The 22,981-nt window shown below is 31.1% G+C and overlaps 1 protein-coding gene across 1 annotated transcript in view; it reads left to right on the top strand.

Moving 5' to 3' along the window:
• Positions 1–16,422: 16,422 nt before the first annotated feature.
• The window catches only part of LOC127710534 (retinal-binding protein-like), a 31,481-nt gene continuing 24,922 nt past the window's right edge, over positions 16,423–22,981 (top strand). Inside the window, exons 1-2 of the mRNA XM_052216466.1 lie at positions 16,423–16,440; positions 22,339–22,396. The gene's annotated coding sequence lies outside the window, so the exon portion shown is untranslated. The remainder of the gene's footprint in view (positions 16,441–22,338; positions 22,397–22,981) is intronic.

Genomic DNA, 22,981 nt, shown 5'->3' with positions numbered 1-22,981 from the left:
ATATGAGGATTACAACAATATGATTTAAGGTATAAAGTATTGGAAAATTATGTATCTTGATCTTCTCGAACCGGATATCATTCCTGGATTGAAGGGGAGGACTTCGTATTGTCCAAATATTTTCACGTTTTTATTGTCCTTTGAATTTCTTTTTCTGAAAATCCAGTTGCAAATTTTATTTTTCTATACAAGAGCGTAAATTTAACCATAAAACATCAAAAGGTTACAACATCCATTAATCAACTTATCATAAATTAAGTTAAGACACCGGAAATGTCAGAAAGATGTGTTGGCTACATTTATTAACGTTACACTTCGAATCATGACATTAAAGAGGATGTTGCAAGCAAAAGGTAATATGTTATTGCTATTCCTTGAAATTATTTGATACTTGTTCCAGTATGTAAAAGATAATCTGCATTCCCTATACTTTTTGTTACTTTTGCACTTATTGCGGTCATGAGTAAAGAAAATTACAGTTTTCTGATTTGAAACTATTGTTCAGGTGATGAAAGTGGTCGTTCGTGTAAAAAAAGTGATGGTTTCATATGCATCTAAATGCCTTTCAAATCTAAATATTTTATAATTCGAGTTACTTTCAATAACATCTAGATACTAGTCATAAGTATCTAAAAATTGGTAACTAGCATCTGGGTATTTAAACATTTGTTTAACGAAATATCTAGATGGTCGAAACGAATTATATTTAGCGAAAATATTTCTACCCTTAACAATAGATGTATCTTCCTTGTACTGTTATGAATTGTATCGACCATTCAAAACCCGTTACAATGGACATGGACATTTAGCTTTATATTTTCGGTCGTACTCACTTATGCCCTAGCAAACTTGGATAGTGTTGCTGTCGTGTTTTGTCATTACCGACAATACAACGAGTGTTCGATTGAACCAACGTCACAAGTGGGTCTCCAAACATTTTGTTTTACGCTTTTACATTTCCATTCCCATTTTCTTCTGTGATTGCTGTTTCGGCAATACACTGGTTGTACAATTTCTATCATTGTTTTGCTTTCCTTCTGTTCATTTGCTTTTTTTGTAATTACACCATGTTCTTATCGGGATGTAACTTTCAATTATCTATCTTTATCTTGTTAAAGATTCTTGCTAATGGAAGTATTTCATTGGTGCCTTTTTAATTTTTCCGATATGAAGACTGAATGTTGTTAGCAGTACCAATGGTTTCTTTTCTATTTCAATATTTTCTTTCTAGCAGATCTGATTTTTCATTTATCATGCGGACAATGATGTTTTTTATTGATTGGTGGTGTATATCCTCATCTGATATGTGATGGACGGGATGAGGTATACTGAATAGAGAATAATGGGCAAAAAGTGCAAAATAAAGGCAAAAAATATGAAGATTAGAGAAAAATAGGCCAAAGAAAATACAGAATAGAGAATAATGGGTGCTTAAACATAAAGAATAGAGAATAACAGGCAAAATTTATAAAGAATAGAGTAAATTACCTAAAAAATAAATACAGAAATGAAGGACACCCATCCTGACCCTCATAAGTCATTTCTGTAGGCTGGAATAGTTTTGATTTTTTTTGTCATATATATTTCTTATTTGATTATAATTTCCTCCTTTAAAAAGCCTATGAATACAATCTGGGGTTTTATCTGGTTCATTTCAATAAGGGCAACAGTAGTATACCGCTGTTCAATAGTCATAAATCTATTAAGCGAAAACAAATCAGGGTCACAACCCAAAACCGAGGGAAACACATCAACTATAAGAGGAAAACAACGTTACAACATGAACACTGAACTGCAACAAAAACAAACGCCAACAGACATAGAAACGGACTATTTGATGACCACTGCCATATCCCTGACTTGGTACAGGACATTTTCAGAAAAATGGTGGGTTGAACCTGGTTCAAGTACTAGAATGTCTATGTATTCTTGAAAAATGTTTAAATATCCATAATACTGCATGAACTAAATTTGTCGCATTTGTAAAGAAATCCCTATGTATATAAAAAATGTTTAGCAATATCTTGAGCAATTTAATTCTTTTTTCCTAATGATTATATCTTATATGATATTAAAGTGTGGACAAAGATCAGTGTGGATAGTAATCATGTCTGTCATAATTGTTATTCGTAAATTGTTTTGTTTTAAATTAGGCCGTTACGTTTCTCAATTGAATTATTTCTCATGTCAGGGCATTTTATAGTCGACTAAACGGTATAGGTTTTATTCATTGTTGAAGGCCGTACGGTTGCCTATAATTGCTTACATCCACTTCATTTGAACTTTGGTGGATAGTTGTCTCATTGGCAATCATGCCACACCTCTCCTTTTTTATATTAAAAAGAAATTATAACCAATTTAAAATTAACTTAATAAATTGGTGATTCCATTTTACATGTTCATAAGTTTTTTTTCATTTTTTTTTTCTAGAAGTCAATTAGAATAAATTGTGTTGAGTAAAACAAATATGATATTTTGGATATAAAAGGTAGTGCAGAAATTTATTTTTAAAGTTAAAAGAATAACAACACTGATCTATTTTTATACAAAAAATCAACACTTATTCTCGTGTTTTCATTAAAACTTTCAATCCAAAAGTTTGTTATTTATTTACGTTTTATAATAACAAATTTCTTAAAAAAGTGTTAAATAAGAAAAAAAAGGGGAATGCAACTGTTGATTTTTGTATGAAAATAGATCAGTGTTCTTATTTTTCTAACACAACATTATTTTTATTTTACAAAATATTAAGTTCAACAATGTAAGAACAAATGACTTAGTCTGTTAAGCCTTGTGACTTTTGTCCCTTTACATAATTATAGTAATGGGCATTTGCACTTGCAACTCTCCGGTAGGCAGTATAGATGGTTGAAAGAACGAGTTAAACACCTATAAACATATTGCAAAATTAATATTTTGTCATGGTGGAAAAAATGATCAGTTCTAATGGAAATAAAGATCTTAAATTGCCCTTTAATAGTTTATGTGATGTTAAATCATATCTTATGCGGACAATTATTTGGACCAAGGACCTCCCACACTCAAGACGAACACGCTACCAAGAGACATTCGAGGCAATTTATAGTAATCTAGGGGGTAATAGGGAGGATTCTCAATCAAATCATGTACTTCGTAAAACGTGCCATAATTTGAATAAGTTTTAGACAAATCTGCATCTGGAGAACCTGCAAAAAGTCTTATTCATAATTTCTATTTGATGTAGAACCCTATGTGATTGTGGTGAAAACGACACCTATTTTTAAAAATCCAAATGATGTTTTAGATTTTAAACAAATAGTTTTGTCCCCTCCCAGCTCCTACACCAGTAGATTACGTCTTCACCTCAGATCTTGAACTGTTTATAACATGCACAGAAGCAATCACCCTTACCCACACATGCACACACGTACATATATGAATCGCACTATTTAAAGTCAGGCAATTTCAACAGATGAAGGCCATTGATATGTGTTATCCAAAATACTTATTAGTTATTGCATTAATTATTTATTATTATTATCATTTAATCACTTGACGTATATATCAAGTCTTGCATATATAATAGACGTTTACTTCCTGTATAATGAATAAACAGTGTTAAAAGGCCAAGTCCTATTCAAAAGGTCAAAAGTGACAATAAAACAATAAACCTTTTAGAAAAAGTTTACATTAAACTTGTCGTTCTGAAGTTAATGGTTGGACATGCATATTTAATCATTTAGTTCTTAAATAATATGTATCCAGAATGTACCTTACGAGAAGAACTTCCTCGGAAGTTAAGTGCTCGTATGGGGTCATGGGTTCGATCCCGGTTGAACCGGAGACTTTATTTAGTATAATTTGCTGTTTCGACACATACGCATACAGCTTGAAGAAGTAAAAGCGCGCAGAAATTGCCCCAATCGGAAATGATACAGATTTGTCCGGTTTGGTGATATGCAAGTCGTTTTGTGAATTACATGTTGGTACGTCAAAATCCAATTCAAATAGTGTTTTGGTTAGTACAAAACAGTGCATTTATATCATTAACACAGTTTCGACCAGGACATAATAGAAAATATGCATTGTTGCTTCATGTGAACGTGTCATCTGAATAAAAATATTCGTAAGACAACCAGATCATATATGGAATGAGCTGGATATATATTTTTGTTTTACTAAACTCCAAGGAAAATTCAAAAAGGAAAGTCCTTTATTAATTCGTAAAATCAAAAGCTCAAACACAGCAAATGAATGGAAAACAACTGTCATATTCCTGACTTGGTACAGGCATTTCCTAATGTAGAACAGGGTGAATTATACCTGGTTTTATAGCTAGCTAAACTTCTCACTTGTATGACAGTCGCATAGAATTCCATAATATTGACAGCAATGTGTGGGCAAAATAAACAGACATAATAGGTAAAAATGTCAAAAATTGAGGAAAGACCTTGATGCTTAATGGAGTTTGACATAATATAGTTGACATATTCTACAGAAGACTGAATCAACATTTTATTCATGATTTCAAGAGTTCATGCATGGATATTTCAAATTGACATGACTTCTGACATTTTTTTTAAAGAAACCAAAATACTATATATACCGTAAATAGAGATCCATTCAGAATAAAATGAAATGAAACGAGAAATTTTAAGGAGGTATAATTCAATACATGGTTCTAAAGTTTAATATAAATCTTCAAAGGAAAAGAAGGTGGTAATGTAATGATCCATAAGATTTATTTTTCAATGGAACAGACCATGTTGACATGCATTATGATGATGATCATTGATATCGTCATAATCATAAATTGACTGTATACAAAATTTCGAAATACTATGGATTTTCAACCCCAGGAATAGATTATTTTACCTGTATTTGGCACATCCTTTCGGAAGTTTGGATCATCAATGCTCTTCAGCTTTTTACTTTATTTGACCTCTTTAACGAAACGCGCGTCTGACCTAAAATTGTTTAAGTCTGGTATCTATGATGAGTTTATTTATGGACATTCATAGCAAAAAAGATTGATGTCCTACATGCCACCCTACCAATAAGAAGTTATGATTCTTTGTAGAGATTAATAAAGCGGACAAAAATGAATAAAGATAAAAACATTGCAGCTGGTGGCCATATTTTTTATTCCATTGTTTGAATATTTTTAAATTTTACAAAAATCTCTCAGGTATTGTTCTTCTGTATAGCACCCGAATGGCAAAACCTGGAAACTATTAGTTTGTTGAAAGACCAATCAAGAAAGCTGAGTATTATAAAATGTTAATATTTCCTTATCTTGAAGTATCAGAAGCTTCAATGGTTGAACATAAATCAAATTTTACCATACAGTATCTTCAGTCCAAATTTATGGGTGAAAAATGAAATAAAGAATGTTGATAAAAGTCTAAATACATCTTTAATACGGTAATTGGCATTGTATATTTGTAGACGAAACGCGCGTCTGGTGCAAATACAAAATTTCAATCCTGGTATCTATGATGAGCTTATTTAGAAGCAGATGCAAATGTAAAGCACACCAATTAACCAGACTAGTAGGGTAGCTTATGAAATTACGAATAAGATTTTATGTAGCGAATAAATTCGAATTTTTTTTCCATGCCCATCGCCCCCTATCGATCCCTTCTCGGTGATATGCTGGTTTGTTTCGTTTGTCTGTAACAAAGCTTGTTCGATGCAAAATTCTTTACGTTTTTATAGAAATTGAACGTAAAAGGGCAGTATCGCTTCACATCATCTACAGTTGTATAACACATGTGTTATTCTTATTCTATATCCATTTGTATTATCATTATTATGATTATTATGTTTTGTATTATCATTATTATGATCATTATGTTTTGTATTATCATTACTATGATTATTATTTTTTGTAGATAGATTTTTTTTTCGAGTAATCCTCAACCACGAAAACATGATCATTTTTATAAATGGGATCGGCTTCTCTGAGTATTACTCGATACATGAATTGAATGGATTCAGTCTTACGATGATGGCTCCCAAAAATGTGAGGGCTCAAAGGAGAAAATGTAAATAATACACAACTAAATGTGCCATGCATGCACTTGAGCACATCTGTAATTTATGGCACTCTGTTACTTCGTCTAATTATTTTGCAAACAGACAGTTACTTGTTCAATACGTCCGACGTTTCGTTATATGATGATTTATACGCATATTACACCGAAAGACCCCCTTTAAATACGTCATTTTAGCATACATTTTACACCGTGGTATTAAAAATTGAAACCTAAATCTAGGATAACTTCCATTTAAACAGAACACCTGTAGGTTTAATTCAGTTTTATAAATTATATAACCCAAGCAATATTAAAAGTTGTCCTAAATCGTATAACCCAAACAATATTAAAAGTTGTCCTAAATAATATAACCCAAACAATATTAAAAGTTGTCCTAAATTATACAACCCAAACAATATGAAAAGTTGTCCTAAATTATATCACCCAAACAATATTAAAAGTTGTCCTAAATTATATAACCCAAACAATATTAAAAGTTGTCCTAAATTATATAACCCAAACAATATGAAAAGTTGTCCTAAATTATATAACCCAAACAATATGAAAAGTTGTCCTAAATTATATAACCCAAACAATATTAAAAGTTGTCCTAATTGTATGTCCGGATACGCCATCCTTTTCAGATCAAACACCAGCATCGACTTTCTATCAAGGTTCTTGAACGAATCACCTTGGATAGTTAAAAATAAAATATTATCCATGCTCTTGCATGTTTTAACAAACTTTTGTTACCAGGGATATGACCCGTACATTGATTTTACTCCTGCAGTCCCTACCTAAAGACTAACGGTTATATAAAAGACCATAAATACTATACTCACAAGATTTTGCATCATTTTACTTATATCCATATTACGAAAGCTCAGAATTAAATGAAACATATTCATCCAGAACAATATTTCATTATGAAATAGTGTCCTTATCTAGAAATTTTTGTACACTGTGAAATACTGTTCCTGGCAATATTTCCAAATCAAAGTATGTCTTTCCTGAGGATAATACGCCATGAAATTCTGAGAGTGTTTCTGAAATTTTTGGAATATTGTTTTTGAAATATATGTTTAGAACAGTGAAAAGCTTCATCTCAACTGTAGTACACAAACATGAAGGAGGGTTTGCATAATAGAGAATAATGGGTAAAAAGAGCAGAATAAAGGCTAAAATATATACAGAAGAGAGAAAAATCGGCCATAAAAATAAAGAATAGAGAATAATGGAGTGCTAAAATATAAAGAATAGAGAAAAATAACCTAAAAAATTCAAGAATACAGAATTAAAGGACTCCCCATCCAGACCTTCATGAAGCTTGCACATTTTAGTTTATAAATTTATAATTGAAAATATTTTGTAATGCAAGTATTTTATATTGAAACAAACATATATTTTGTTTTATCATAAGCTAATTTCAAATTTGCATTTATAAATGATTAAAGTCAAATATCTTAATTAATTGTACCATATTATACTGTTTAAATATACGAAAAGTACTGACAATCATTTGTAATATATGTGTTTGTTACTATATATAAAATCCAACACTTTAATGATATCATTGTCAAAAATATCATTTTTTTTCACATTTATTTCATAAGACAAAATTTTATGACACCCCATCAAAGAAATATTGTCTCAATAGACAATAAACAAAAGGTAACTTTGGATAACCCCTCCCCCTTAACGACATATGGTGGAAGATGATTAGTTCTAATGGAAAAACAAAAATCTTAAATTGCCATTTAATAGTTTATTTAATGTTAAATCATACCTTACCTTACGGGACAATTATTTGGACCCAGGACCTCCCACTTTCAAGAAGAACAAGCTACCACGAGACCTTTGAGACCTTGGAGGCGGTTTATAGTAGTCTTAGGGAGGATTCTCAATCAAATTATGTATTTCGTAAATATTACCATAATTTGAAATAGATTGTGATAAATCTGCATTTGGAGAACCTGCAAAAAGTCTTATTCATCATTTCTATTTTATGTAGAACACCTATTTTTAAAAATCCAAATGATGTTTTAGATGTCGGCCGACAAAACCAAAGATACAAATTATTAAACAAATATTAATATACTTTAAGTGCGCTGTTGCCCGCCAACACTGCCAACTTAATTCTTGTCCTAATTTGTTCAATTTAACACAAATTTGTGCTGAAAAGCCATGATGTTGGGCAAACAATTTAGAATGAGCGAATGTTTTCGAAAATAGCACTGCAAAAACATTCCTTTTTAGTCCTTAAAGGTCTATTCGTTTGTTTCTATAGGTATACCATGGTGGGAGAATTTGTGTCCTTTGAATTAATTTTCATATATAACTTATTTTACAATCAATAAATTAAGACAATCAATTGTAGACTGTCCTTTTTAAAGTATATTAATCTTTTCATTTCTCACGATCCTACATTCTGTCAATACCTATAGGTTGCAATTCTGTAAATATAGACAATGCAATTTCCCATAGGAACTCCCTTATTGCTAAAACTGTGCCACTTTTACTAGGAAGTTTCGTGAAAAATTATATCCCAGAACGGAAAGTTGATATGCACTACTATTTTATTGAAAGGTCAAAATATAGGGCTGTGCGGCATATTTTCAACATGTATATACCCTGACCTTCTAAGAGTTTAAACTTGTACTAAAATTCTATACTACTCCTACCTCCACTTTTGGACCTCCTAAGACATAAATTTTAGGCGCTACCATTTTTTTCTATACTAGTAACATTCTCAAGTTATGTCTCTATGAGATGAAACACAGAGATCATGTCTGGGAACCAGTACGTTAACAAACTAACATACCAATGAATATTATATATCTCCCCAAAAGAGGCGTGGCTTGTGAAACATCTGTATTTACAAAGTTCAACCTATACAAACATTTATTCAAATAAACAACTCTTGAAAAACACTTTTTCTCACAACAATACTTATTTATCAGAGTTATAGCTTTAAAGAAATCACTGCATATACTCTAACTTTTCTTTTACAGTACATTTTATACCCCCACCCCTGTTTCAATTTTTTAAAGAATTTTAAAACAAGACTTTAATTATTGTCAGCTTATCCTATGTGCATGTTTTTTTGACATGAAATGTCTAGAACCTGTTTGAAACTATCCTTATAACAAATTAAAAACATTTCAGAATACTATAAATGTAAAGTTTAGTGGTTAATCATTCCAACATTCAAGATTATATAAAGTATCCAATCCTGCCTTTGTCTCGGATCCAGTCCACATCTTACAGTATGCCTATTTGTCAATTAAAGTTAACAGTTTCTACCTCAAATGGTCAGTGCAGAAATGTTGTCACAACAATATCATCTCTAATCATATATCTAACATAAATTTAGCTAATATATGAACAAGAAGTGCTTAAACAAAGCCATATTTTAAAAAGTTGTATGTATGAAGTTACCTGTCTTATGTATGACTTCACTAAAAGTTTTATAGAACTGACTGCTAACATCTGTCTTTTGCATAATTTCAAAGCACAGTTATTGTTTTCTATACAAAAGACCTTTAAAATAATAAAATCTTAGCATTTACAGGTTAAATTATCTGTTTTGTGACCCAGGGTGGTAGGCATTTTTCTGGTTTTTTTTTGCCACTAGGGCCTCACATTTGCTAAATTATTCTGCTTTTTCTGTAAATATGGAATATTCAATACATATTTAGGATAGAACACACTATTGTTAGTATTGAGGTATTTTGTATTTCTAGCTTGTATTTGTTTATGCTGCGGTCACAAAAAAGCACATTGAGGTGTTACGGCTTACTTTTGGGTTATCGACAGAACAAAAACACCCCAAAAACAATATTCAGGAAGGATCTATGAGTTTCAATGACTGCGAAGAGTAAATATAAGCACTGTATTTTTGTCATATAGCTCTTCAACGGTTTCGGTACTTATACACCCTCGGATTTCAAATGTTTGGCTTTGAGCGTTCCTGATGAAGGTAAATCCAGAAAAGCGCTTCGGACGCATGAAATTATTAAACGTGTTGTTTTCAATTTTTTTTATAAACAATTCAAATTACAAATATGCATACATTAAGAATTTATTTTGAATTCAGGCCTTTAAGTAAACTATGCATACTGTAAACTGTGGATTTATGATGAGTCATCATAGTTAAGGCCCAGGATTTTCTCAATCTTCATGAAATATTCATAAAACTTTGTATTTGAATTAATTTCATTTAAATCTCTGAGATAAACCAGATTTGATGAAATTCTATATGTTCTCTTTTTTCACCCTATATAGGTTGCAATTCTGTAAGTATAGACAATGCAATTTCCCATAGGAACTCCCTTTGCGGCTTAAACTGTGCCACTTTTACTAAGAAGTTTCGATAAAAATTATATCCAAGAACGGAAAGTTGATATGCACTACTATTTTATTGAAAGGTCAAAATATAGGGCTGTGCGGCATATTTTCAACATGTATATGCCCTGAAACAGCTGTATTTACAAAGTGCAACCTATACTTTGGCATTGCCTTCTATGACTTTTAATGACGTCTTTATACTTAATCCATTGCTGTGTTAATCCACTTCTGATCTTGAACTGCTTATAACATGCACAGAGGCAAACACCCTTACCCACACATGCACACACGTACATATATCATGAATCGCACTATTTAAAGTCAGGCAATTTCAACAGATGAAGTCCAAGGATATGTGTTATCCAAAATACTTATTGATTATTGCATTAACTATTTATTATTATCATTATTTATTCACTTGACGTATATGTTTCAAGGCTTGCATATATAATAAACGTTTACTTCCTGTAAATGAATAAACAGTGTTTAAAAGGCCAAGTCCTATTCAAAAGGTTAAAAGTGACAATAAAACAATAAACCTTTTAGGAAAAGTTTACATTAAACTTGTCGTTCTTAAGTTAATGGTTTGACATGCATATATAATCATTTAGTTCTTACACAATATGTATCCAGAATGTGCCTTACGAGAAGAACTTCCTCGGAAGTTTCGTGCTCGTATGGGGTCTTGGGTTTGATCCCGGTTGAACCAGAGACTTTATTTAGTATTATTTGCTGTTTCGACACATACGCATACAGCTTAAAGAAGTAAGAGCGCGCAGAGATTGTCCGTCTCGGAATTGAGACAGATATGTCCGGCTTGGATAATATGCATGTCGTTTTGTGAATTACATGCTAGTACGTCAAAATCTGATTTAAGTAGTGTGTTGGTTAGTACAATACAGTGTATTCATACGCCATTAACACAGTTTCGACCAGGACCAAATAGAAAATATGCATTGTTGCTTCATGTGAACGTGTTATCTGAATAAAAATATTCGTAAGACAACCAGATCATATATGGAATGAGCTGGATATATATTTTTGTTTTACTAAACTCCAAGGAAAATTCAAAACGGGAAGTCCTTTATTAAATGGCAAAATCAAAAGCTCAAACACAGCAAATGAATGGAAAACAACTGACATATTCCTGACTTGGTACAGGCATTTCCTTATGTAGAAAATGGGGGATTAAACCTGGTTTTATAGCTAGCTAAACTTCTCACTTGTATGACAGTCGCATAGAATTCCATAATATTGACAACAATGTGTGGGCAAAATAAACAGACATAATAGGTAAAAATGTCAAAAATTGAGGAGAGACCTTGATGCTTAATGGGGTTAGACATAATATAGTTGAGATATTCTACAGAAGACTGAATCAACATTTTATTCATGATTTCAAGAGTTCATGCATGGATATTTCAAATTGACATGACTTCTGATATTTGTTTAAAGAAACAAAAATACTATATATACCGTAAAAAGAGATCCATCCAGAATAAAATGAAATGAAACGAGAAATTTTAAGGAGGTATAATTCAATACATTGTTCTAAAGTTTAATATAAATCTTCAAAGGAAAAGAAGGTGGTAATGTAATGATCTATAAGATTTATTTTTCAATGGAACATACCATGTTGATATGCATTATGAGGATGATCATTGATATGGTCATAATCATAAATTGACTGTATATAAAATTTCGAAATACTTTGGATTTTCAACCCCAGGAATAGATTATTTTACCTGTATTTGGCACATCCTTTCGGAATTTTGGATCATCAATGCTCTTCAACTTCGTACTTTATTTTACCTCTTTAACGAAACGCGCGTCTGACGTAAAATTGTTTAAGTCTGGTATCTATGATGAGTTTATTTATAGACATTCATAGCAAAAAAGATTGATGTCCTACATGCCACCCTACCAATAAGAAGTTATAATTCTTTGTAGAGATTAATAAAGCGAACAAAAATGAATCAAGATAAAACATTGCCGCTGGTGGCCATATTTTTCATTCCATTGTTTGAATATCTAAATTTTACAAAAATCTCTCAGGCATTGTTCTTGTGTATGAATCAAATGATATGTGGTGTATACGTCAACGAGATAGCACCCGAATGACAGAACTATCAGTTTGTTAAAAGACCAATCAAGACAACTCAGTATTATGAAATTTAGATATTTCCATGTCTTGAAGTATCAGATGTTTCAATAGCGGAAAATAAATCAAATTTAATCATGCAATATCTTCAGTCCAAATGTATCGGCGGAAAATGAAATAAAGAATGTTGATAAAAGTCTGAATACATCATTAATATGGTAATGTATGGTTTAGCTTGGTATTATATATTTATAAGCAGATGCAAATGTAAAACATAACCGTATTAATATGAACGACAATGAACAGAATAAAACACACCCATTAACCAAACTAGTAGGTTAACTTATGGAATTAAGGATAAGATTGTATGTAACGAATAAATTAGATTTTTTTTCTATGCCCATCGCCACTATCGGTCTCTTCTTGATGATATGCTGGGTTGTTCCGTTTGTCCGTAACAAAGCTTGTTCGATGCAAAATTGCTGACGTTTTTTAAGAAATTGAACGTAACTGGGCATTGTCGCTTCACATCATCTACAGTTTTATAACACATGTGTTATTCTTATTCTATATCCATTTGTATTATCATTATTATGATTATTATGATTTGTATTATCATTATTATGATTATTATGTTTTGTATTATCATTACTATGATTATTATGTTTTGTATTATCATTACTATGATTATTATGTTTTGTATTATCATTACTATGATTATTATTTTTTGTAGATAGATTTTTTTCGAGTAATCCCCAACCACGAAAACATGGTCATTTTTATAAATGGGACAGGCTTCTCTAAGTATTACTTGATACATCAATTGAATGGATTCAGTCATACGCTGATGGCTCCCAAAAATGTGAGGGGTTCGACGGTGAAAATGTATATAATACACAACTAAATGTGCCATACATGCACCTGAGCACATCTGTAATTTATGACACTCAATTTACTTCGTCTAATTATTTTCCATGCAGACAGTAACTTGTTTAATACGTCCGACTTTTAGTAATATGATGATTTATACGCATATTAAACCGACAGAACCCCTTTAATTACGTCATTTTAGCATACATTTTACACCGCGAAATTAAAAATTGAAACCTAAATCAAGGATTACTTTTAAATAGAACACCTGTGGATTTATTTCAGTTTATAAATTATATAACCCAAACAATATTGTAAGTTGTCCTACTTTTATGTCCGGATACGCCATTCTTTTCAGAACAGCCACCAGCATCAACTTTCTATAAGGGTGCTTGAACGAATCACCTTGGATTGTTAGAAATAATATATTGTCCATTTTGATTGTTGTCGTTTATTGTTTATAGAAAATGTATACGTATTTCCAAAGTATGGAGCTCTTGTATGTTTTAACACACTTTTATTACAAGGTGTATGATAAGTGCATTGATTTTACTCCCGCAGTCCCTATCTAATAAAAGACTAACGGTTACATAAAAGACCATAAATACTATACTTACAAGATTTTCGTTGTTTTACTTATATTCATATTATGAAAGCTTAGAATTAAATGAAACATATTCATCCATGTCTTCCCTGAGGATAATACGCCATGAAATTGTGAGAGTGTTTCTGAAATCTTGGGAATATTGTTTCTGAAAAGAACAGTGAAATACTGCGACAAATAATTCTCAGCTATACATTTGTAGTACACAAGCCTGAGCACATGCACATTTTTATATAAATTTATAATTGAAAATATTTTGTAAGGCAAGTATTTTATCTTGTAACAAACATATATTTCTTTTATCATAAGCTAATTTCGAATTTGCGTTTATAAATGATTAAAGTCAAATATCTAATTTGTACCATATTATACTGTTTAAATATACGTTTAAGTACTGACAATCATTTGTAATATACATGTTTGTTACCATCAATAAAATCCAACACTTTAATGATATCATTCTCAATAATATTAATTTTTTCACATCTATTTCATAAGACAACATTTTATGACACTTCATCTATGAAATATTGTCTCAATAGCCTATAAACAAAACGTAACTTTGGATACCACCCCCCCCCCCTTCCCCCTCCCCCTTAACGAGACGATATTTCACAATTTTGTCTTTCTCTGGACATTTTTTCATAGATGGTGACAAAAGATCATGATACATAATCATGAAATATTGTCTTGGGGCACATTATTTCATAGGACAATATTTTGCCTGATTTTTATTGTTTAATTCCACCTTATGTAATAATGCTGTATTTTGATAGGATGAGAGAAATTATATTTTTCACCAATTTTCTATATATTGAGATTTTCTTTTCTCTGTCGGTGTATTTGTCATTAGAGAATTCCATGTGCCGTGGTTTTGCTAGCAAATACCACGGCAGATGGGAAATACTATGTCTAAAAATAACGCGACTTCCGAAGACCTCTAGACTTTTTTGTCTTTTTTCATCACGAATTTACTCCAAAAAAAAAATGGAAAGAAAATCATGATCGACTTATACATGTATGAAAAAACAAAATGTTATGGAGTAAATACAAGAGACATTACGATATGTTATAACGCAATCTACTGGTTTCAGGGTTTTGAGTAACACATAACAAAGGAATGCAACTTTTATTGTTGTTCTTCATCCTGAAGTCACTATTAGGTATGAGTACTTATATCCAACAGAAATTTCAAGAGGGACACGTACATTGTAGGTAATTGTTCATTTTTTAAAGGTTTTATTGCTATTCTTCATCTTGAAATCACATTTTGTGCTAGGATTTTGTGTCATTTGAGTTTGTCACACGGTTAGTTGTTTGACCTGATAAAGTCACAATTGTGGCCCGACTTTGTCATTGGTTGTGTCATTTGATTTGTCACGCAAAAAATCCATTATGTCATACAATACAAATTTGCTACTATGCTACTTACAGTTTAGTTTAGAAACAGGATTATTGGACAGTGAGGAACAGCTGCATACCATTACACATACACAAATTTTACAGTCAAGCAGAAACTCCATAGGATACCTGATTACAATGAAAATTCTGAGGTCAAGATGGATACAAAAAGCATTCGGTGGAATTAATGGAATTCCCTAATGTTAAATACACCGGTAGAGAAAAGAAAATCTCAATATATAGAAAATTGGTGAAAAATACCATTTTTCTCATCCAATCAAAATACAGCATTATTACATAAGATGGAATTAAACAATTATATCATGCTTACAAGGGGTATTTGCCAAAAATGCCGCTTGTAAGCATGACATATTTGTATAAAAACCCTTAATACTATATGAACTGTCAGATGTCTTTTTTTTTTTCTCGTGTCGTTGGGTTGCGTGCTCAATGGCGTATACCTCACATGCCTCTCGTTTTAGTTATGAGTAGTAATGTTATCATAATATCAAATAACATACATGAAGCTATGATACAGTTGGATTAGTAAAGTTTCGGAGGCTTCTTAAAATGACACTGATGATGACAAAAAAAACAGAGAACTTTCGTGCGATTTTAAGCTTTATGAATCAAAGTCAGGACGATATTCATTTTCTTAAGTTGCGAATGGAGTAAGTGAATATTCAAAATAAAACATATTCTTCGAAGTGATGTGGTTGCTCGGGGACGGACGTATCGTGTGAAGCTGTTTATTTCAAAATGTGATTCACTTATTCAAAACCCAATGGTTAATTTTCTCAGCTATTATATAAGCGATTATACAATGCATCCAACGAACGATTTGTCTTTAAATATTTTGAACTACTACAAAAATTAATTGCATGTAGGATTTGAACAGGGTGTAAATAGTTTTGCCGTACATCGATTTTAGTCATCCATTTGATCTGCATTTTCAGATTATGAATAATATTTTCTACCTGAGTTTACCTATGTCACCTGTCTTGACCAACAGTTTATAGGTGTCATGTGCCATTATGACATACAATTCTGATCTATATGCTCCATTTGATTTACAGGCCAGAGGACAAATACAAAGGCAGGTTAGATTTAGATTTAAATAATTGTTTTTATAAATGGCAAAATACACATTTTTTTTCAATATTCAAATATAATTATCACCGTATTAAACATATAATTCCAATCGATTTTGTTTCTCTCTCGCTAATTTGTATTAGACCTGCGTGGTGTAAATAATTAATATTAGCACATCAATACATACTTACTGACAATGATACTGGTTTAATATCTGTTTTGTTCAATTCTTTTAAAAGCTTTCATTACTTTGACTGTCTTATAAATTTAATCTTTAAATTTGTCAAAATCAAAGATTTAAATGATTTAAAATTGAATCAAACATCAAACACAAAAACAACAAGCATTAATCATTAAATAATACATGTCTTGTGTACAAGTTGTCATTTTGTACACATTACAATTTGTACAAAATTTATGTACGAGTTATCAGTATTTTGCAAATTGCATAACATAATAAGGATATTAAGCTAACACGTGACGTCTCAGCATATATAACACTCACACTGATACAAATAAATAAGCACATTATAAGATATTATGGGGACTTAAAATCTTGAATAAGAGAAAACATATCAATAGAAATAAACCAAATATGGTGTCCTAAATTGCAACAACTTTAGGCCAACGAGAACAGTGCTTGAAGTTTGGTTTACTGAAATATGACAATTTTTGTTACTGTGTAATTTTTGAAGATACACGTTCATTTCGTGATGAAAGAATAAAATCTGCACACATATAATTTGTAAACAATACACCTTTTACGCGAGGTACAGATTTGTATGTATATTATATTAAATCAAAACAAAAATGAACAGAAAAGTCCGTAAAGAATATTATGATTTGGTTCTGGGTTGAAAACAACATAGTTATATAGTTTTAAATTGCTTCAGTAGATACCATGTAGCTGTTCCCGCATAGACAGCCACTGGAAGATGAGATTCAAACAAAATGATTTTTCAATTCCCGCTCAAGTCTCGTTACGATTTTGAACTAAGCTTTCATGTTTTCTTGATTTTATTTGTATTTTTCTAAAGACCACAGACACTCAATAAGCTTGATTCTCTCACCTTAAAACCAAACAGAGCAATGTTAACGTTGACCTCGAACGACCTAAGGGTTACGTGTAATTATGATTAGTTAGATACCTACTGTAACAAGTTTTAAAGACTAAGTTTATTATAATTGCCTTCACAATAAATACTAGTTTGCGTGAACTTTATATCCGAGTCTGATGAATTCTGTGCTAGCTAGTGAAAAATACAAAGAAATAGTTTGCTTCAACAATCAGATGTTTTATGGAAGCCGGTTAGAGTCATGGTGTTGTTTTATCTGAAGTCCTTATCCCGACTTGCAAACTCGTAATAAAGACTTAGCTAACTCGTTATAAGACTTGGCTTACTCTTTATAACGACTTATCTAATTCGTTATCACGACTTAGCTAACTCGTTATCACGACATAGCTTACTCGTTATAGCGACTTAGTAAGTAACGACTACGGTAATTCGTTATAACGACTTAGCTGAGTCATCGTTATAACGAGTAAGCTAAGTCATGATAACGATTTTAAAAACTAAGTCGTTATTACCAGTTACTAAGTCATGATAACGACTTAAAATAAAACTACTCTCTGACAATTACAGTTTCGTGCTAGTTAGTGTTGCAGACTGTGAAAATAAACAAATAATACTATTGAGATACAATTTAAACATGTGACAAAATTGATATATCAACGTAAATGTGTTCCTCTTAACAGGAATTCTCTGGAAACTTTGTTATAAACACTGCTATGATATCTATTCCTGTTGGAACAAATATTTTATACTATTTATTCTGTTTGGAACTAATATTATTAAAGAACTTCTATTTTGTAACAATTTACATCCGCCTGAACTCACAATTTGAAAACCTTTATGTTACCCTTTTATAACAATACCAGGGGTTTCTCGTAGCCAGTTTAGCATTGAATGGTTTCGAGCTTTGAGTTGAAATAGGTGAAAAACAAACATTTCTAAATATTGTTATCACACCTGTTTTGGGGAATATTTATCTCATTTCACACATTGACAAGATGATATTGTTTGTAGTAAACAATATAGCATGTACATGTACTGAAATCAAATGTCATTTGCACTTATTTGAGCCCTACAAATGCAGCAGTTTTCCTTAAGGACCACATATTTAAAACAGATTTTTGGCTGGGTATTCATAATCAGATCTGACATGTTTTGGGGGATTCATACAAATATAAATTCATATGTAAAACATAGAGCTACTCTGAAAAGAGTTATGAGAGACGTTATCATTTATATACACATATGTTAGTCTTGTATGTTTTTTTTTTTTATTTTAGTTCTTTTATATGTTTCGGAAGTTAGTGTGACGTCCATTTTCACTGAACTAGTACACAATTTTGTTTAGGGGCCAGCTGAAGCCTGCCTCCGGGTGCGGGATTTTTTCGCTGTGTTGAAGACCCATTGGTGGCCTTTGGCTGTTTTCTGCTGTTTGGTCGGATTGTTGTCTCTTTGACACATTCCCCATTTCCGTTCTCAATTTTATATACATATACCAAGGATTTATATAGTAAGACGTCAAATCTATGTATAAATCTATACACATAAAATATAAAACATAATGAAAATAAAAAAATAAACATTTTAAGAATATAATAAACATTTTCTTTTCAAATAAATATTATAGCAGATCTTGGCAGTGTAAAAGTAAACATTTAATCACTAAATAAAATACAAATTTGTTTTCATCTGAAGTTCTCTATTAAAATCGAGACAAATAAAATAGCATGACTAGCATGTAAACCTGCATATAATGAACAACTCAAACGTAGATGTTTTCCATCTTCAATTGCACTATTTTTACAATTAAAACAACCTCTGTCATTAAAATGTAAGTTCTGCGCAACACCACAGCGCTTGTGTATTTCCCTGCAATTTTTTACAAATAAAGCTCTGTTTTAAACAATTTATAAGTATGTATTTCGGCATATTAATTCGGAACTAACTAATTATACCATTCATCTTTTTTATAAATCAATAGCTAAGCATTCTATATCATTAATTACATTTTTAGTTAACAATATATCACAAATACAGTATGGTTCTAGATAATATATTATCAGATATAATTCATAGTTGGAATGGATTGATTGTTTTTCGAACTAATTAGCAAAGCAAGATACATTTTTACATGTATAATATCATCATTTTTCATATTTTGCGTCATGAACACGTCTCATTTTCTCAATTATCGATATCCCTTAACACGTTTTAATAGAAAATCTGGAGAATAAACATTTTGCTTCATCAAAATAAGATATTAAAGAAATAATTTCTTCATGTCATGCTTTGTGCTCATTTTAACATGGAAAGGCATTATATTTGTCGATATTTTACACCGAGCGTTAGGTGTCAAATATGGTCAAATATAATGCCTAACCATGTTAAAATGAGCATAAAGCATGACATGAAGAAATTATTTCGATTCTAATAGGACAAACTCGGTATTTTTATAGGTCGAAGCGTGCGAAAATACCGAAGGAATGTTTGGCTGTTCCTGTTTCCTCCCTACGAATCATGTACATTACATTTTCATACTTAATAAGTTTAAAAAAGAATAGCAGGGTAAATACATGATGTTTTGGTAAAAATTTATGATAAAATGTTATGTACGCAGCTAAGATATATATTTTTTATTAAGATAGAAATGAAAATAACGAGAATGTAAACAGTAAGTTTGTGCGCATGTGTCAAACATATTTTGTGTTAATTAGAACACGGCTTTGTTTACAAATCGAAATAAGGACGTCATATTAGAATGTGTTTATTTATTATGTACACTAAAAATACTGTTAATTGCATTTCACATCTTCTTCGACCTCGGATAAAAAAAATATTCCATCGACTGACAGAAACTGTTTTGTTCAGGTTCTGTGATGTCATCGATTATTTAACATTTTGCATTTAACCTTGGGAAAAAAAACATTAATTAACTGTAGGAGTTTTGTAGGGTTGAATAAAAATCCTCATACTATTCTGTTTGTACGAATATGAATAAAAGAAGATTTAGGCATACGTCAATAGGACCGCAATCCAAACGGGAAAAGAAACAACCCTAAGGACATCTGGAGGTCATTATACAGCATTCTACAATAGACAATATTTTCTATATAATATGTTGAGATCTAACAAGTCTAGCAAAATTCTATACATGTAACAGATGTTTATAAAGATCTACAATCATCACTAAATTATCCATATACCAAAAAGAAAACAACATTGAGTATTGTGATCAGTTGGTGTTAACTTTGAGTACTGTGATCAGTTGGTGTTTACTTTGAGTACTGTGATCAGTTGGTGTTTACTTTGAGTACTATGATCAGCTGGTGTTTACTTTGAGTACTGTGATCAGTTGGTGTTTACTTTGAGTACTATGATCAGCTGGTGTTTACTTTGAGTACTGTGATCAGTTGGTAGTTTTTTTTAGTATTTTGATCAGTTGATGTTTACTTTGAGTTTGGAGAAAAGTCGGTGTTTATATTGTTCTTTGAGTATTGTGAAAAGTTGGCGTTTAAAATGTGCTTTGAGTATTGTGAAAAGTTGGTGATTAAAATGTACTTTGAGTGTTGTGAACAGTTTGTGTTTAAATTGCACTTTGAGTACTGTAAACAAATGGTGTGTACATTGTACTCAGTGTGTTGTGCTCAGTTGGTTTCAACTTTTAATCTTATTGATAGAGACTGGTGTTAAGTGAAATGAAAAAAATATATATATGGTATTTATACTCATAGCACGCCAAGAAAAAAAATGATTTGCAAATCGTAAAACCAATCTAATAACGGATGTTTTAGGCGACTTGTTTCTCGTGAGTCATTTCAACAGATTCGTCAATCTTTATTTTAAGTAGAATTATATCTGGGTATGTACCCATCTTATCATTATTTATCTTGTTGTCGCACCTCACCCGGGTATTATCTTTCTTTTTCTTTTTAAATGCATTGTTTGTTTTACACTCCTTCGTTCTCGTTGTTTACTATACCACAATATTTTATAAGCTTGCTCATTGTTTATACCCAGTGCTTAACAGAGCATGTAGCTATCGGCCATTAATACTTTTTTTTCTAGCTGTAAGAATTTATACAGCCTTTACAAATACCAAGTTAATTGTTATGTATCAGGTTTATCCGACTGGATTATTGGAGCATTTAAAAATTTTAACTATACTCAACAACAAAGAAAACAATTCATTTTCTTTAGCCTCTGCTTGAAAACAAAAACGCATGTATATTTTATCTTTTAAAATAAGAAGCTTCTTTTTGTGAAAATATTATGAATGTACGGTATACATTTGTGTGTATACAATCATTAGAAAAAAGCTAATTTTTAAGGTCTTTTTGAGATTTCGCACAAAAATATATCTACCAGTTAGAATGTTTAATTGCGTTCTTTTTTACGTGTGAAAATATTAACAACCCTGAATAGAAAAAAAAAACCCAAATTATCATCGAGTCTTTTTATCAGGAAAAAAACATGTCATTGATGATGTGTATTCCTATTATTATTATCTTTATAGTTATTATTATACTGGGAAGTAAGGGATAAATTTGTAATGACTAAAGATAAAACCTACTCTGACGCCTTTAATGCAATTGCAATTGGTACGTTGCATGACATTTTTCTTACGATATTCTTGGATTCAGATACTGAATAGAGGGACAAAACGAGGAAAAGTGGTGCGGTAATATGGTCGCTAAGCTTACATAAAGTAACGGTCTGATAATCACCATTATGTTTACAAGCCTTATAATCTATATATTATTTTTGCATAGAAAGGGAGCCTTTAAACAGACTTTTTAAAACATCCGAATTGTATTTTGTGATTTACATTTTTAGAATGAAAGGTCCTAAGATTGGAATTTGAAAGCATTATCTAAGATTACACCTCCTACCGGTAAGTTTTGTTACAGGTACATGTAACTTGACAGAATATTGCAAGGTTAAAATGATTGTATAATTATTACTGTATAGGTTTATTTCCGGACAAATAATTACTTGTCATTGAGATTGGTGTATTGTATACATATAATAATAGATGGGAAAACATATGAACTGTGCAATGAATTATTAAACCATATAAAATTGCAAGTGTGACTTGAATTATTATTTCACTGTTTATAACTTCTGACTTAATTCAACTTGAGATCTACATTGTAGGAGATAATGAAGAACCGTTAAAATTGCTGTGATATTAGACTTGTGAAATTTAAGCAAGTTTTTTTAATTACTATTTTAATAGTTTACAACAATTTTCTCGTTTGAAATATGCTGTTAGACTTCTAAACGGGGATCGTTATGTATGATGTATTGCCATTAAACATAAATAAAGCAATTTAATAAAATTTCTGACCAGTTTAAAGTTCGGTTTTTAATTAGATAAGCAATAAATAAAAAATGCATTTGAGAGAAGGCAACTCAAAATTAAGTTGGGAGTTGTTCCAAATGGTAAGTTCTATATAAAGGAAATTTGAAGTATACA

The sequence above is a fragment of the Mytilus californianus genome, unplaced genomic scaffold (assembly GCF_021869535.1).
Source record: "Mytilus californianus isolate M0D057914Y unplaced genomic scaffold, xbMytCali1.0.p SCAF_8, whole genome shotgun sequence".
Taxonomy (NCBI): domain Eukaryota; kingdom Metazoa; phylum Mollusca; class Bivalvia; order Mytilida; family Mytilidae; genus Mytilus; species Mytilus californianus.
Note: the sequence above shows the minus strand (reverse complement) of the source record. Positions and strands in the feature narration are given on the sequence as shown.